This window comes from Cervus canadensis, chromosome 5 (assembly GCF_019320065.1).
Source record: "Cervus canadensis isolate Bull #8, Minnesota chromosome 5, ASM1932006v1, whole genome shotgun sequence".
Classification (NCBI taxonomy): domain Eukaryota; kingdom Metazoa; phylum Chordata; class Mammalia; order Artiodactyla; family Cervidae; genus Cervus; species Cervus canadensis.
Window position 1 is genome coordinate 47,718,838 of NC_057390.1, and position 14,879 is coordinate 47,733,716.

At 46.4% G+C, this 14,879-nt stretch overlaps 1 long non-coding RNA gene across 1 annotated transcript; it reads left to right on the top strand.

Annotated features, from left to right (window-relative positions):
• Positions 1 to 66: 66 nt before the first annotated feature.
• On the top strand, positions 67 to 1,742 carry LOC122441268. Its single transcript, XR_006269309.1, has 3 exons — positions 67 to 181; positions 261 to 745; positions 1,621 to 1,742. It is a non-coding gene; the product is annotated as an uncharacterized LOC122441268 (long non-coding RNA).
• The last annotated feature ends 13,137 nt before the right edge of the window (positions 1,743 to 14,879 follow it).

A 14,879-nucleotide genomic window follows, 5' to 3' on the forward strand; every position in this document is an offset into this window, starting at 1 on the left:
CAGGAGGCCTGGGCGGGGACAGTGGCTGTAGGGCTGGACAGCTGGGTGGACACAAGGGATTTGGGGAAATAATGAGGCAGACGTGGAGCCAGAGCACCTGGAGAGACAGCAAGCCCACTCTCCTGCCACTAGAGGTCATGAAGAACTGAGACCAAGTCCGTTGGTAACCGTAACTATTGAGGTATCTGCGATTCATTCCTGTGAGATGCTCCCTAGCACACAGAGCCTGGGCTTCTATTTGCTTTAATACTTTGTTTCAGATGCAGAAGCTCGGGCTCCCCTGGCCTCCCTGACCTATGGAAGCTTGCGTTCCCCTGTGTGCATTCACCTGTGCGTCTCCTCGGTTCACGTGTCTGAAGGACACTCGCGAGAACACACCTGGGGCTCCAGGCTCAGGCCACCTTCAGGCCTGCATCCCACACCTGGAGGTCCGCCTCTTGCACTTCTTGCCACGTGGAGAAGGCCGCCTGGGGTCTCAGAGTGCATGGGGCAGAACTCACCCGTAATCAGTTCCCTGGCTGGAAGGACAGACCAGGAGCCAAAGTTACTTGTGTTTCCTCTTCGGCCAGCAGCCCTGACCCCTCCGGACCTCTAGTGCTCCTGCCAGATTTTAAACTCCTTCTCCCGGGGTTTCAACGGCTGCTGACTTACACCCTTCTCTTTGTGGCCTTGACCTCTTTCTCTCTGACTGGCTGGTTTGCAGCTTGGCCGTGCAACAGACACTGCTCCCCAACTACAGGCACAGGTAAGATCCACCTCCCTCCTCCAGGGCTCCGCCTGCCTGGTCTTTTCCTGGTTCGAACTTCCTGTGGCTCCTGCCAGCAGCCCCCACCAGCCACATCTCTGGATCTAGTGTGTGATGCTGACAGATGGAGGCCACACTGCTATCTGGACCAAGTCCCCACTCTGAGATGACTGGTGCATTTCGTCACACATGTAATCCTGTATGGTGACTGCGTGTGTTGTTGTTGTTCAGTTGCTAAGTCATGTCCGACTCTTTGTGACCCCCTGGACTGCAGTGTGCCAGGTTTCCCTGTCCTTCACTACCTCTTGGAGTTTGCTCAAACTCATGTCCAATGAGTGGGTGATGAGATATAAAATCTCATCATCCAAAATCTCATCTCATCCAAAATCTCACCTTCTTCTCCAAGTCTCAATCTTTCCCAGCATCAGGGTCTTTTCCAGTGAGTTGGCTCTTCACATCAGGTGGTCAAAATATTGGAGCTTCAGCTTCAGCGTCAGTCCTTACAATGAATATTCAGGGGTGACTTCCTTTAGGATTGACTGGTTTGATCCCCTTGCTGCCCAAGTGATGGTGACTGTATATGAAGCCAAAGATGCGGGCTCCTTTAAGGTTGCAGTTAATCCATTCACCTGGATGGGCTCAGATTGTTCCTTTCAAAGTAGGAATCATCTCTGCCCAGAAAGATAGACAGTTTTAAGGATGGATGTGTGGGTAGGGGATGCCTCAGGTATAGACAAGTGAACTCACCTGGAAGAAGGCTTGTTCACAGTAAGCAACATCACTATGTCCATCGGCGGTTCACTAACAAAATGTTCCATTAATCCTCCATTAGTAGGGCCCACTGGGCATCTTCAGTGATCTGTGGTTGCTCACAGGAAGCCACGGTGCTAATGGATTGAAAACAGGATCCCATAATCCCAGGATGCAACTACTGAAGTCTGTGTACCCCAGAGTCCGCGCTCTGCAACAAGAGAAGCCGCTGCAATGAGAAGCCCAAGCACCACAAGAAAGAGTATTCCCTATTCACCGCAACTAGAGAAAAGCCCGTGCAGCAACAAAGACCCAGCATGGCCAAAAAGAAAATAAACAATTGGATGCATGAGACAAGTGCTCTGGCCTGGTGCACTGGGAAGACCCAGAGGAATCGGGTGGAGAGGGAGGTGGGAGGGGGGATCAGGATGGGGAATACATGTAACTCCATGGCTGATTCATGTCAATGTATGACAAAACCCACCACAATATTGTAAAGTAATTAACCTCCAACTAATAAAAATTAATGAAAAAAAAAGAAAATAAACAATAATAATAAATATTAATCCAAAGAAAACAGAACACAGTAATAAAGACAAACATAAAATAAAAATAAAAACAGAAGCAATGTTGTAAGAAATTCAATAAAGACTCAAAAAAATGGTCCACACAGACAAAAAATCTTAAAATAAAATATCCCATGACAGCATGTATATGATTGTTTCTGAATCCCAGAAAGATGGTCTTTTGCTCAGAGAACTGACTTTTCTTTGCAGCCTTCTTTCTGCTGTGTTTAGACTTTGGCGTTTCACAGCACCCCTTCTAGGGGACAGGGACTGACTTCACAATGTCATTTGTATTAGGCTTCGCTTTGTTATTCAGTTGAAGTCTTCTGTAGGTGGAAGGCAGGAGTGAGTTCTGGCTTGTTTACCGTCTGTTTATCTGGCTTGATGACGCCATGTTTGTATAAAAGGAGCTCAGGAGATGAATCAGTATTTCTCATGAAGCAACACGCTGCTCCTCTGTGTACAGAATAACTGGGAAGGTTTGGCATGATTGCAAATGGCTGCTGCTCTGGCCCCTTATTTTCTATATTGGAAGGGTTCCGGCTTTTATTCACCCTGAATTCTCTAAAATGTCAGGTCTTATACCGGTTGAACTCTAGCTTGTTCTGAGACGCTCAGTCATGTCTGACTCTTTGTGACCCCCTGAACTGTAGCCCGCCAGGCTCCTCTGTCCATGGGATTTCCCAGGCAAGAATACTGGAGTGGGTTGCCATTTCCCTCTCCAGGTAAACTCTTCCTAAATAATGTTGAATTATCAATATGGGAATGGGTGCTTTCCTGAGATGTTTTTTTCACACTCCAGCAGCTTTAATTTCCTGCATCTCTTTCTTGTTTTCTATTCTCCTGGCAGCCCTCCATGCTTCACCTCATCGTTCTGTAACTAAGCTTCCAGAAACAGAACGGCCCTCCAGGTGTGGTCGCCTCTAGTCTTTAGCAGTGAGGTCACTCTTCTCTTCATAATGGTACCTTGTTCTTACCTGGCACACACACTCCTTCCAAAAGCTGAGCCAAAATAAGTTACCAGCTCCTTCAGCAAACAGAGACCTGCCAGCCAAGTGCCCCCCACCCCCGCCCCATATTTTTAGAAACTTACTTAACAGGCATGGTGTGTTTCTAACAGAAACCAGTAATAATAACCTTGGAGGTTCAGGGTTCCTTTGCTCTTGGATCTCAAAGTACAGGGGAAACTTGAGTTTATAACATCCCTGGGGAATAGCTCCCCTGCTGTTTAGTTTAAGTGGAAGGTGGGAGGCTTTGGGGAAAAGTACCAACCCCCAGGAAGGCCTGGAGAGTTATAGTCCATGGGGTCACAAAGAGTCGGGCGTGACTGGGTGACTGAACGACTGCACAACAGCAACACTCACCCCCCAGAGGGTGGGGCTTTTGAAACTGGATCCAGGGTGACATCAGGGAAAACGTGCTTGGTAATGCGGCCTTGAGAGTGTCATTTTTTCTAAAAGCTCTGTGTAATTACTGGCCAATTACCAGGTGACTCTAATGGTAAAAAAATCCCACCTGCCAATGCAGGAGACATGAGACACAGGTTCAATCCCTGGGTTGGGAAGATTCCCAGGAGAAGAAATGGCAACCCACTACAGTATTCCTGGCTGGGATATCCCATGGACAGAGGAGCCTGGCGGGCTACAGTCCATGGGGTCACAAAGAGTTGGATACGACTGAGCGACTTAACAACCACCACCAGCGAATCACAGTAATGAAAACAGGATACAGTGAGGAGGAAATTATTTAAGAAATAACAAAGAAGAGTTTCCTAGAACCTGAGAGGGGGCTTTCCTAGGAGGATAATATTTTCTAGATTAAAAGGGTCCACTTTAAACCCTGCCTGAAGTCTAAAAATGAGCCAGTCTAAGGACATCACTGCAGAATTTTAGGACCCCACGAAGGAGGAAACCCCAAACACTTCCAGGGGTGAACCAGCCATTCACAGGTCAAGACTCCAGGATAGAATGGCACTATTTGCCCATCTTCGTACCAGTCCTGGAAGGTGGGAGACAATGAAGCAGAGCTTTCAAAATTCCAAGGAGAAATGATTCTGATCCTGGAATTCTGTCTCCAGCCAGAAAATCAACCAAGTGTGTGGATGGAATAAAGAAGACTAGTTAGGATGTGTGAGATTTGCGGAAACTTGTCAGGAAGCTGCTGCAGGGTATAGCCTCTGAATCGGGGGAGGGAACCACAGAAGAAGAATTGAGATTCAAAAAATGAGGGCAGGACAGGGCATTTCCCTGGGAAGAATGGACAGACACCCTGACATGTTTGGCTATAGAAACGGGAGATTTACACTAATAAATTTCAGAGTTTGAAAGTATGGTAGTAATAAATAGTTAAATGCACACACACATACAACCCTGGTACAATGGTAAGCTCCAAAGAAAATGTTGTGTAAGAAACAAAAAAACAAATAGCTTGCACTGTGACTCAGCTGTGAACAGCATTTACGAGCATCGTTCTGTAAACACTGAACTGCTGTAGCCAAATTATGTGGAAACTTTATTGATGCAGAGAGGATGGGAAGCCAGGAGACATGTATGAGTGAGGTGGGGGCACAACAAGTGAGGGGGAGCGCTGTTTGAAGATAGACTTGGCATCTCTGGCTGGGGAGCCCCGAGGCAACGCCTAAATGGGAGACTCTGGGAAGAGGAGCAGAAGCGTGTTGTCTGGAGACAGATAAGGAAAAAGCCAAGGATATGCTCATCTGGTGCAGGTGGGCTGCCTCCCAGGAGCAGAGTGTGCTCAGAGTCTCTGCTGCTCTTCATAAAAGCTTGTAGGACCCCCGCGGGACTTTAAAATTGCGCATAGGTAATTTGTGCTGGAGAAGACTCTTGAGAGTCCCTTGGACTACAAGGAGATGAAACTAGTCAATCCTAAAGGAAATCAAGCCTGAATATTCATTGGAAGGACTGATACTGAAGCTGAAGCTCCAATACTTTGGCTACCTGATGTGAAGAGCCAACTCATTGGAAAAGACCCTGATGTTGGGAAAGATTGAGGGCAAGAGAAGAGGATGACAGAGGGAGGATGAGATGGTTGGATGGCATCACCAACTCTACGGACATGAGTTTGAGCAAGCTCGGGGAGATGGTGAAGAACAAGGAAGCCTGGCATGCTGCAGTCCAAGGGGGTCACAGAGTTGGGCACGACTCAGTGACTGAATAACAACATACATTATTGGGATGGAAAAGTCCCAGATAGCTAAGTTAGGAATGATAGGGACATTGCTCTCCAAGGGGACTCAGGGGCCATGGTGAGGACTCAGATGGGGCAGATGATGCAGGTGAGACAGGTGTGGGCATCCTGACTGCAGGCTGGGGTGGAGTGAACCTTCAAGGGCTCCTCCCTCCTTCCAGGGACCTACAGACCTCACTTTGGGGAACTTAACATTCCCTTGGGAAACAACTACTCTCCAATCACAGGACTGCTCTATTACTGCAAAAAAAAAAAAAAAAAAAAAGGGTAAGAGTGTGTTTCGAGGGTAGGACATATGGATCATAATTAGAATTAATGAGTAAAAATTCCAGTGTTAGTCTGGGCAGCACGAGGATTCATTACAGATTTGATGAAAGAGATTCGAGTTCATTAAAAGTTAAATGTTCTCATTCCTCAGGATGTTGCTCTCAGTTAGTGAGATGAGGGTCTCCATTCTCCAGCGCGTCCTGCCCGGGATCCCTGGGCTGAAGCTAAAGCAGGTTAAGTACTGTTTCATCTTCCCGTGCCCCAGCCATCCTAGAAGCCATGCTCAATTTCCACGATGAAACCTCTTTAATCCTCTCTGTTTCCCCTCAGGCTGGCCGCAGGCTCTCAACCCTGTGAATTTTTAATTAAGCTTGAGCTGGTGATGCACATGCAGTTCTACAGTCCCTGAGACCCAAGTGGCTTTTCTGCACCTCTTTGGATGGCCTTTTCCAGCAAGGCTTGGGGCATAGTTCTCCAAGAGATGAATGTACAGAAGAGGGCTCAGGGTAGAGAAAGAGAGAGAGGTGGTTATCATGGTCAAAGGCCCTGGGACGAAGCCAGTTCTCTTCTCTGCTGGTTATTTGCAGGCACCCGACTTCATGGTCCCATTTTCTGCCTCCATTGTGCTTTGAATCCCAGGATCTAAGCTTTCTAGGCTCCATCGCTTGTCCCTTGGCCTCTTGACCTCTGGTTAGCTCTGGGGTCAGCAGGGTAGGACGGTGGGCAGTGGCTGAGAGTCTCTGGCACCAAGTTCTCTCGGGGCCTCACTCCCTCTGCTGACGCATCAGCTCCCCAGATGCCAGTCACCATGGGAAACCCCTCCACAATCCCTGAATAGCTGTTTAATTAAACTCACTTCACTTAGGCTTTATGATTGGGCCATCTGTTTCCTGCCAAGACCTGAGCTGATAAGAGTCTGGTTTTAGCAGTGTCATCTATTTGTCTCTGGGTCTCCCCACCAACTGATGAGTTCCCAAGGGCAATGACTCTGACCTACTCATCCATGTGTCCCAGGATCTAGAACATGGGCTGGCATCCACAGGCATTCAACGTATACGTGACAAATGAAACACGCAGCTGCTAGGGAGTGTCCGCATGTGGTGCTGAATTTCAGAGAAACACTGAAGCTATTCAACATATGCAGACTAGGAAACAAGAGTGGAGACTATGATTGAGAAAGAAATATTTACCACTGTGCTATTTCACAATCACTAATTTTTTTTAAGATTTATTTTTCTTTTGAACTTTTAATTTTGTTTTGGAGGGTATAACTGATTGGGTTTCCCTGGTGGATCAGATGAAAAAGAATTTGCCTGCAATGCAGGAGACCTAGGTTCGATCCCTGGGTTGGGAAGATCCCCTGGAGGAGGGCACTCCAGTATTCTTGCCTGGAGAATCCTCATGGGCTAAGGAGCCTGGCGGGCTACATTGCATGGGGTTGCAAAGAGTCAGACACAACTGAGCGACTAGGAACATAGCCGATTAACAATGTTATGATAGTTCCGGTGAACACCTCAGGTACTCAGCGATACATAAACCTGTGTCCATACTCCCCCAACCCCCTCCCATCCAAGCTGCCACGTAACATTGAGCAGAGTTTCCTGTGCTATACAGTAGGTCCTTACTGGTTATCCATTTTAAATATGGCAGCGTGCACATGACCATCCCAAACTCAGCATCCCTTGTATGTGGTGCCTAAAAAGAAAAGATACAAATTAACTTACAAAACAGAAAGAGATTCAGAAAACAAACTTACGGTTGCCATGGATGGGGGTTGGGGAGGAAAGGAATAGTTAAGATTTTTTTTTTTGATGTGGATCATTTTTAAAATCTTTATTGAATTTGTTACAATATTTTTAATGTTTTGGCCAAGAGGCATGTGGGATCCTAGCTCCCTGATCAGGGATGGAACCTGCACCCTGTGCATTGGAAGGCGAAATTTTAACCACTGGACTGCCAGGGAAGTCCTGTCACTAACTGCTTAGGCCAAGCCCTTTTCCACTCCAGACATGAACGTCAAGACTATCTACAACCTACTAGCCTCTCCAACCAACTTCACAGACTCTCACCTGAAGATACTGGATAAACGTATGAAACAGAAGCCAAGGCATACAGAACCTAGGGTGGGTTTGGACAACAAGCCCACCATTCTGGATGCTTTCAGCCATTAACAAGATATTCCATTTCTAGGGGCTTATACAATAAAGTTCATTATTTGTTGTTGTTGTTCAGTCACTAAGTGGTGTCCAACTCTTTGTGACCCCATAGACTGCAGCATACCAGGCTTCCCTGTCCATTACCAACTCCTGGAGCTTGCTCAAACTCACGTCCATTGAGTTGGTGATGTCATCCAACCATCTCATCTTCTGTCATCCGCTTCTCCTCTTGCCCTCAATCTTTCCCAGCATCGGGGTCTTTTCCATTGAGTTGGCTGTTTACATCAGATGGCCAAAGGATTGGAACATCAGTTTCAGCGCCAGTCCTTCCAATGAGTATTCAGGACTGATTTCCTTTAGGACTGACTGGTTTGATCTCCTTGCTCTCCATTATTATCTCACACAAAATTCTGGAGGCTCAGGGTCTTCTCTGATGCCTCATAAAGTTGACATTTATCCTTGCTGCCCCCCAAACCCCCACATTCGAGGGCCACCACATGACAGCCACAGGCCCAGGGGCCACCTTCACACCAAAGACAGGGAAGGAGGTTCTTCTCACATGCCTGGTTTTCTCAGCAAGGTCTCAGCATACGAACCCTCTTTTCCATTGGCCTCAATTGGCTCTCAGGCCCATGACCTGGCCACAGAGAGGGTGGGGAACAAATGTCTGGTGTTTTCAGGCTCCATGATGAGAAGCGATCACCACCAGCAAGAAGAAGGGGCTGAGGAAGGACTGTTGGGTAAACAACTAAGAGTGTTGGGAACACAGACCAAAGATGCAGTCGAGCACAGGTGCCAGATTTCCGAGGGCTGCACACACACTTCATTGAGAAAGTTATCTGATGGACATACTCACGTCCGTTCTTCATATGGGTTGACTTATTTGAGCAGAGAAGCCACGCTGACTTCAGCCTGCCCCTCCGGGAGATGCTCTGTTGATGGCCATGTCACAGAGAAGGACAGGTGACAAGCGAATGTTTTGAGGGGCTTTAGGAGGAGACACACAGATGAAAGCTGTCATGGGTCCTAAACATACACACACACCTTTGCATCTGATGTGATTCTCACTCTATTCCCAGCTGTATTTTCATGGTTTATTACATTTATTTGCATTTTATGGTAAAGGCATCTGACACACCAGAAAAGTCAATATTTGTCAATAATTCTGCTGTAGGTCTCCTTTTGCCAAAGTGCTATTTAAGCAAAAAAAGACACCTCTGGGTTAAAGCTTAGGGTAGAATATGTCATGAAAGTCTGTGCTGTGTGCTCAGTTGTGTCTGACTCTTTGTGACCCCGTGGACTATAGGCAGCCAGGCTCCTCTGTGCATGGGACTTTTTCAGGCAGGAATATTGGAGTGGGCTGCTATTTCCTTCTCCAGGGGATCCTCCCAACCCAGGGATTGAATCCGGGTCTCCTGCATTGGCAGATGGATTCTTTACCACTAGCGCCACTTGGGAAATTCAATCAAGAAAAGTGAGGTGCTAATATTCTCTTTTGATTAATGAAAAGATGTAAGCTTAAAAAAATTGTTTGAAAGAGGAGAGATCAAATATTTATCAAGTTCCAAATGTGAGTCAGTTGTAGTGAGGTGGATTAACCTAGAGCTTGTCACACAGAGTGTAGTAAGTCAGAAAGAGAAAAACAAATATCGTATATTAATGTGTATATGTGAAATCTAGTAAAACGGTACTGATGAATTTATTTGCAGGGCAGGAGTAGAGACACAGAAGTAGAGAACAGACTTGTGGACACAGTGAAGGAAGGAGAGGATGAGACGAATTGAGAACGTAAGATGTTATACACGACCACATGTGAAAGAGACAGCCAGTGGGAAGCTGCTGTATAGAACGAGGAGCTCAGCTCAGTGCTCTGCAGTGACCTAAGGAGCGATATAGGGATGGGTGGAATGGAGGCTCAAGAAGGAGGGAATATATGTACTCATAGAGCCAATACATACAGCAGAAACGAACGCAACATTATAAAGCAATTATCCTCCAATTAAAAATTAAAAAAGAATAAAAGAACATTGATCAAGTTCCTTCTGTAGGCTACATATTCTGCATATAATCTCATGGCCCCTTGCATGGGGTGCATACTGTGTGTATGTGTGTGATGTACTATGTATATGGTGTGTATGTGAAGGCATGTATGTGATTGTGTGGGGGGGATATGTATCTATGGGGATGTGTGTGTGTGGTGTGTGTATTTGTGTGTGTATGTGTGTGTATCCATGTGGGGTATGTGTGTGTGCTCTGTGTGTATGTGTGTGTATCTGTGTGTGGTGTGTGTGTGTGTATCTCTCTGTGTGTGTATCTGTGTGTGGTGTGTGTGCATCATGTGTGTATGTGTGTAGTGTGTGTGTATGTGTGTGGTGTGTATGTATGATGTGTGTGTGGTGTGGTGTGTGTGGTGTGTGTATGTGTGTGGTGTGTATGTATGTATGGTGTGTGGTGTTCATGTGTGGTATGTGTGTATGGCGGGTGTATGCGTATGGTGTCTGTATGTGTGTGGTGTGTGTGTATCTGTGTGTGGTGTTTGTGCATCATGCGTGTATGTGTGTAGTGTGTGTGTATGTGTGTGGTGTGTATGTATGTATGGTGTATGGTGTGTGTGTATGGTGTATGTATGTGTATGGTGCGTGTATGCGTGTGGTGTGTGTGTATCTGTGTGTATCTGTGTGGTGTGTGTGCATCGTGTGTGTATGTGTGTAGTGTGTGTGTGTGTATGGTGTCTGTATGTGTGTGGTGTGTGTGCATCATGTGTGTATGTGTGTAGTGTGTGTGTATGTATGGTGTGTGGCATGCGTGTGTGGTATGTGTGTATGGTTGGTGTATGTGTATGGTGTCTGTATGTGTGTGGTGTGTGTGTATCTGTGTGTATCTGTGTGGTATGTGTGCATCATGTGTGTATGTGTGTAGTGTATATGTATGTATGATGTGTGTGTATGGTGTGTGTACGTGTATAGTGTGTGTATGTGTATGGTGTGTGTATGTGTATGGTGTCTGTATGTGTGTGGTGTGTGTGTATGATGCATGGGAGGATATGTACATGCGGGGTGTATGTGTGTGATGTGTAGTGAGGGGATTGCAAGCCCCTTTTTCCAGCGAGGGAGCTGACTCCAGGACAAATCCCACAGCTCACTGGTGATCGTGTCCAGATTGACATCCAGGTAGGGGCACGATTTTTGACCACCCCTCCCCAGACAGTGTGACTGCGCTACAAACATGTAACCTCACAGGAGCCCTCACACCCATGAGCCAAAAATCCCCTCTTCCTGAGGGTGGAAACCCCTTCCCTGAGCAATAGGGCGTCCCTGTGACTCAGATGGTAAAGAATCTGCCTGCAGTGCAGGAGACCCCAGTTCGATTCCTGGGTCATGAAGATCCCCTGGAGAAAGCAATAGCAACCCACTCCAGTATTCTGGCCTGAAGAATCCCACGGACAGAGGAGCCTGGTGGGCTACAGTCCACGGAGTTGCAAAGAGTTGGACACAACTGAGCGACTAATGCTTTCATTTTCCTTGAGCAATGAGCAGCCCTGGCAGGAATGACCACTTTCATGAAATTCTGCTGTTAAGTGCATGGCCTGTGGCACTGCAATGTCCTCAGGCCTGGCCTGTGTTGAGGAAGTCACAGCCAGTTCGCTGACCCTGCATTTCCAGTGGTCGCTGGGAAGAGGTAGGCTGTCTTGGTGTGGGAGGTGCTCACATTTAATTATCACCCACCGACACTCCTCCAAACCATCCCTTTTCTGATTAAAATTCTACAGTTGACTTCCTTACATTCTTATTTAATTTTTTCTTAAAGGAGGATAAGAGAATGCAACCTGTCAGTACCTCAGGCTGTAAGTGAGAGGCCAGGTTCCTCTGCCCCCAGGCCCTTAAGTCTGGCTTCTCAGTCAGAGCCCAGCTCCAGTCCTGGGTCACTAGCCTGTCTGGGCTGTGTGGCCTCCTCCCATCTGGCAAGTCTCTCTAGGTATCAGTTTCCTCATTTATAGGAAGAAAGGGCTCACTCAGATGCTCTCAAAACTTGTCTCATGCTTTGAAATGCTTGATTCTAAGATTTGGGGAAAACAATAGTGTTTTCAGATCAGGGATCACTTCCAGATCACAACACAATCTGTCCCCACATGAACCAAAAGGAGTGTTTGGGACAGGATAGTTCCTTCAGCTCCAAGCGTGCCATCTCTGAGGTCGCATCTGCGATCTCTCCTTTCATGGGAGACTATATATCTAGTCCTTGTGTGTCCTTGATTCAGTCTGGTATGAAATCTAAGAACACAGTAGTTATCAAGCCATGCTCAGGGACAGACCCAGCTATAATCCCTCCCTGAGAACAAATGAAGAGAACAAAATTAAGCAAGGAGATTTGTTAACCTCTCTACAAGGCTGTTTGCAAAAGAAAAAAAAAATACATGTGAGAATTTTCCTCTAACTTACTTCTAAAATAGATCTGAATCAGTGGTTTCTTCCCCCAAAGGCAGAGCTGTAAGACGTTTCCCTACATCTCCTGTGCCTCTGTCCTGAGAACAGAGAGGTTGGCAGGTGGTGTGATCATAACCAGCAGACAGGGTACCAAGAGTACCTTAGGAACCCATTTTTACCATTCCCAACCTCCCAGGGTGTACTTACAATACACTGCACTTGTCATTGCTGTTGTTCAGTCGCTCAGCCATGTCCAACTCTTTGTGACCCTGTCAACTACAGCACACCAGGCTTCCCTGTCCTTCCCTATCTCCCTGAGCTTGCTCAAACTCATGTCCATTGAGTCAGTGATGCCATCCAACCATCTCGTCCTCTGCTGTTCTCTTCTCCTCCAGCCATCATTCTTTCCCAGCATCAGAGTCTTTTCCAGTGAGTCGGTTATTGCCATCAGGTGGCCAAAGTATAGGAGCTTCACCTTCAGCAACAGTCCTTACCAACTGATTATAATGCCTGGGTGGATGTGATAAACCTCTTAACACAATAGTTTTTAAAAAGTCTGTGCTGAACAATATGAATTGTGGGTTGTCACCTAATGTGCCTAGCAAATATTCCTGCCCAGACTGATTGTTCGAAGCCCTGATAACCAAGGCTGAGCCTTAATGACTCTGCCCTCCAGGCAGAAATGATTGAGTCAAAGAGGAAAATTAAAACTGAGCATACTTATTCCTCTTCACAACTTTACAGTGTTAACCATTTGCCCCAAGGATGAATCTCAGATAATTACACTGTTAACCACTTGCCCCCAGGATGAATCTCAAATAATTCCATGTGTAACTGTGACTGTTTAATAATTGGTTCTCTGTTTCTCACCATTGCCATGGAGATGGACATCTTGGGCCACAGTGCCAGAGGCATCTCCTGTCTAAATGCATTCTGATCATCAGTGCAATTCTTGCTGAGCCAGAGGCAAGCGTGGCTCGAACAGTGTGGTTGATGAGCCAAAGACTAGTGGTGTGCATGCCATCCGATTCCTTCAGACACTGTCAATGCCAAGGCGGCGACTTGAAAGGCCTTTCAGTCAGCGAGATGCTCCTTCAAACACAATCTGACCCAGAGAGCTTGTCCATCAAACAGAAAAGTGGAGAAGCTCAGGTTGAAGGTTGAAGCTCTGGGGAGAATGGCCAGGTTGGGGGAGGGGTTTGTTCCCTGGTTCCCTGGGGCACTTCTGCAGGGCCTGAGATGCTGAGATCGGAGGAGGTTAGCACATTCTGCCTTTGGTGCTCTGGGAGAGGCAAAAGAGAAAGCAACCAGCCCTGATTCACTTCTTAGCTAGAAAGGTTAGAAGTGACCAGTCTATTTTTCTGTTGTTCTTTTTAAAATTTATTTATTTTGAATTGAAGGATAATTGCTTTACAATATTGTATTGATTTCTGCCATACGTCAGCATGGATCAGCTATAGTTATACACATATCCCCTTCTTACTGAACCTCCCTCCCACCTCTCACCCCATCCCATCCCTCCACGTTGTCACAGAGTGCCAAACCAGTCTATTTTTTTAATTTAATACATCCACTAGAATATACACACACAGAAACAAAAGCAACCTTTTAAAGACTGAATCACAAAGGGACTTCATTTAGAGACACCCAAGAGCTCAAGTTCGAAGTACAACTTAGAGGAAGGGTGGGGACAGAATGACAGGACAGAGATGTGTTAAATCTGGTTTATGCCGGCTAACAAAAGCTGCTCAACCTTCAGGAATTTTTCAGGACAACTGCTCAACATTGATTTTATTAAAAATTAAACTATGTATCCAGCAATCGCACCCCTTGGTATTTCTCCAAATGAGTTGAAAACCCTCACACAAATGTTTATAGCAGCTTTTGTTATAATCACCAAAACTTGGAAGCCACCAAGATGTCTTTTGGTAGGTGGTGAATGAGTAAACTGTGATGCATCCAGACAATGGAGTTTGATTCAACATGAGAAAGAAAAAGAGTATCAAGCCATGAAAAGACATGGAGGAAACCTAAATGCGTGTTGCTAAATGAAAGAAGCCAATAGGAAAAGTATACATACTGTGGGGTTTCAACTCTATGAGGTTCTGGAAAAGGCAAAACGATAGAGACAATAAGGCCAGCAGTCACTAGGGATTAGGGTAAACAGGCCAAGCAGAGGATTTTTAGGGCAGTGAGATTTCTCTGGATGATACTATAGTGGTGGGTACGTGTCATTATACATATGTTCAAACTGATAGCCTGGTGGGCTGCAGTCCATAGGGTCACAAAGAGTTAGCACAGCACATAGATTACATAGGGCTTCCCCAGTGGCTCAGAAGTAAAGAATCTGCCTGCAACGCAGAAGACGAGGATTTGATCCCTGGGTCGGGAAGATCCCCTGGAGGAGGGCATGGCAACCCACTCCAGTGTTCTTGCCTGGAGAATTCCATGGACTGAGGAGCCTTGCAGGCTACAGCCCATAGGATCGCAAAGAGTTGGGCATGACTCAGTGACTGATCACAGCACATAGATTATCCAACACCAAGAGTGAACACAAATGTAACAATGGACTCTGGGTGGTGATGTGTCCATGTATGCCCATCAGTTTTAACGAAGGCCCCGTCCAGGGTAGGATGCTGGTCACAGAGGAGCGTGTGAGTAGGTGGAGGCAGAGGACATGGGAAAATCTCAGTGCCTTTCTCTCAGTTTTACTCTGAATCTGAAAGTTCTCTAAAAAAGAAAGTTTATTCAAAGCTAAACTGTA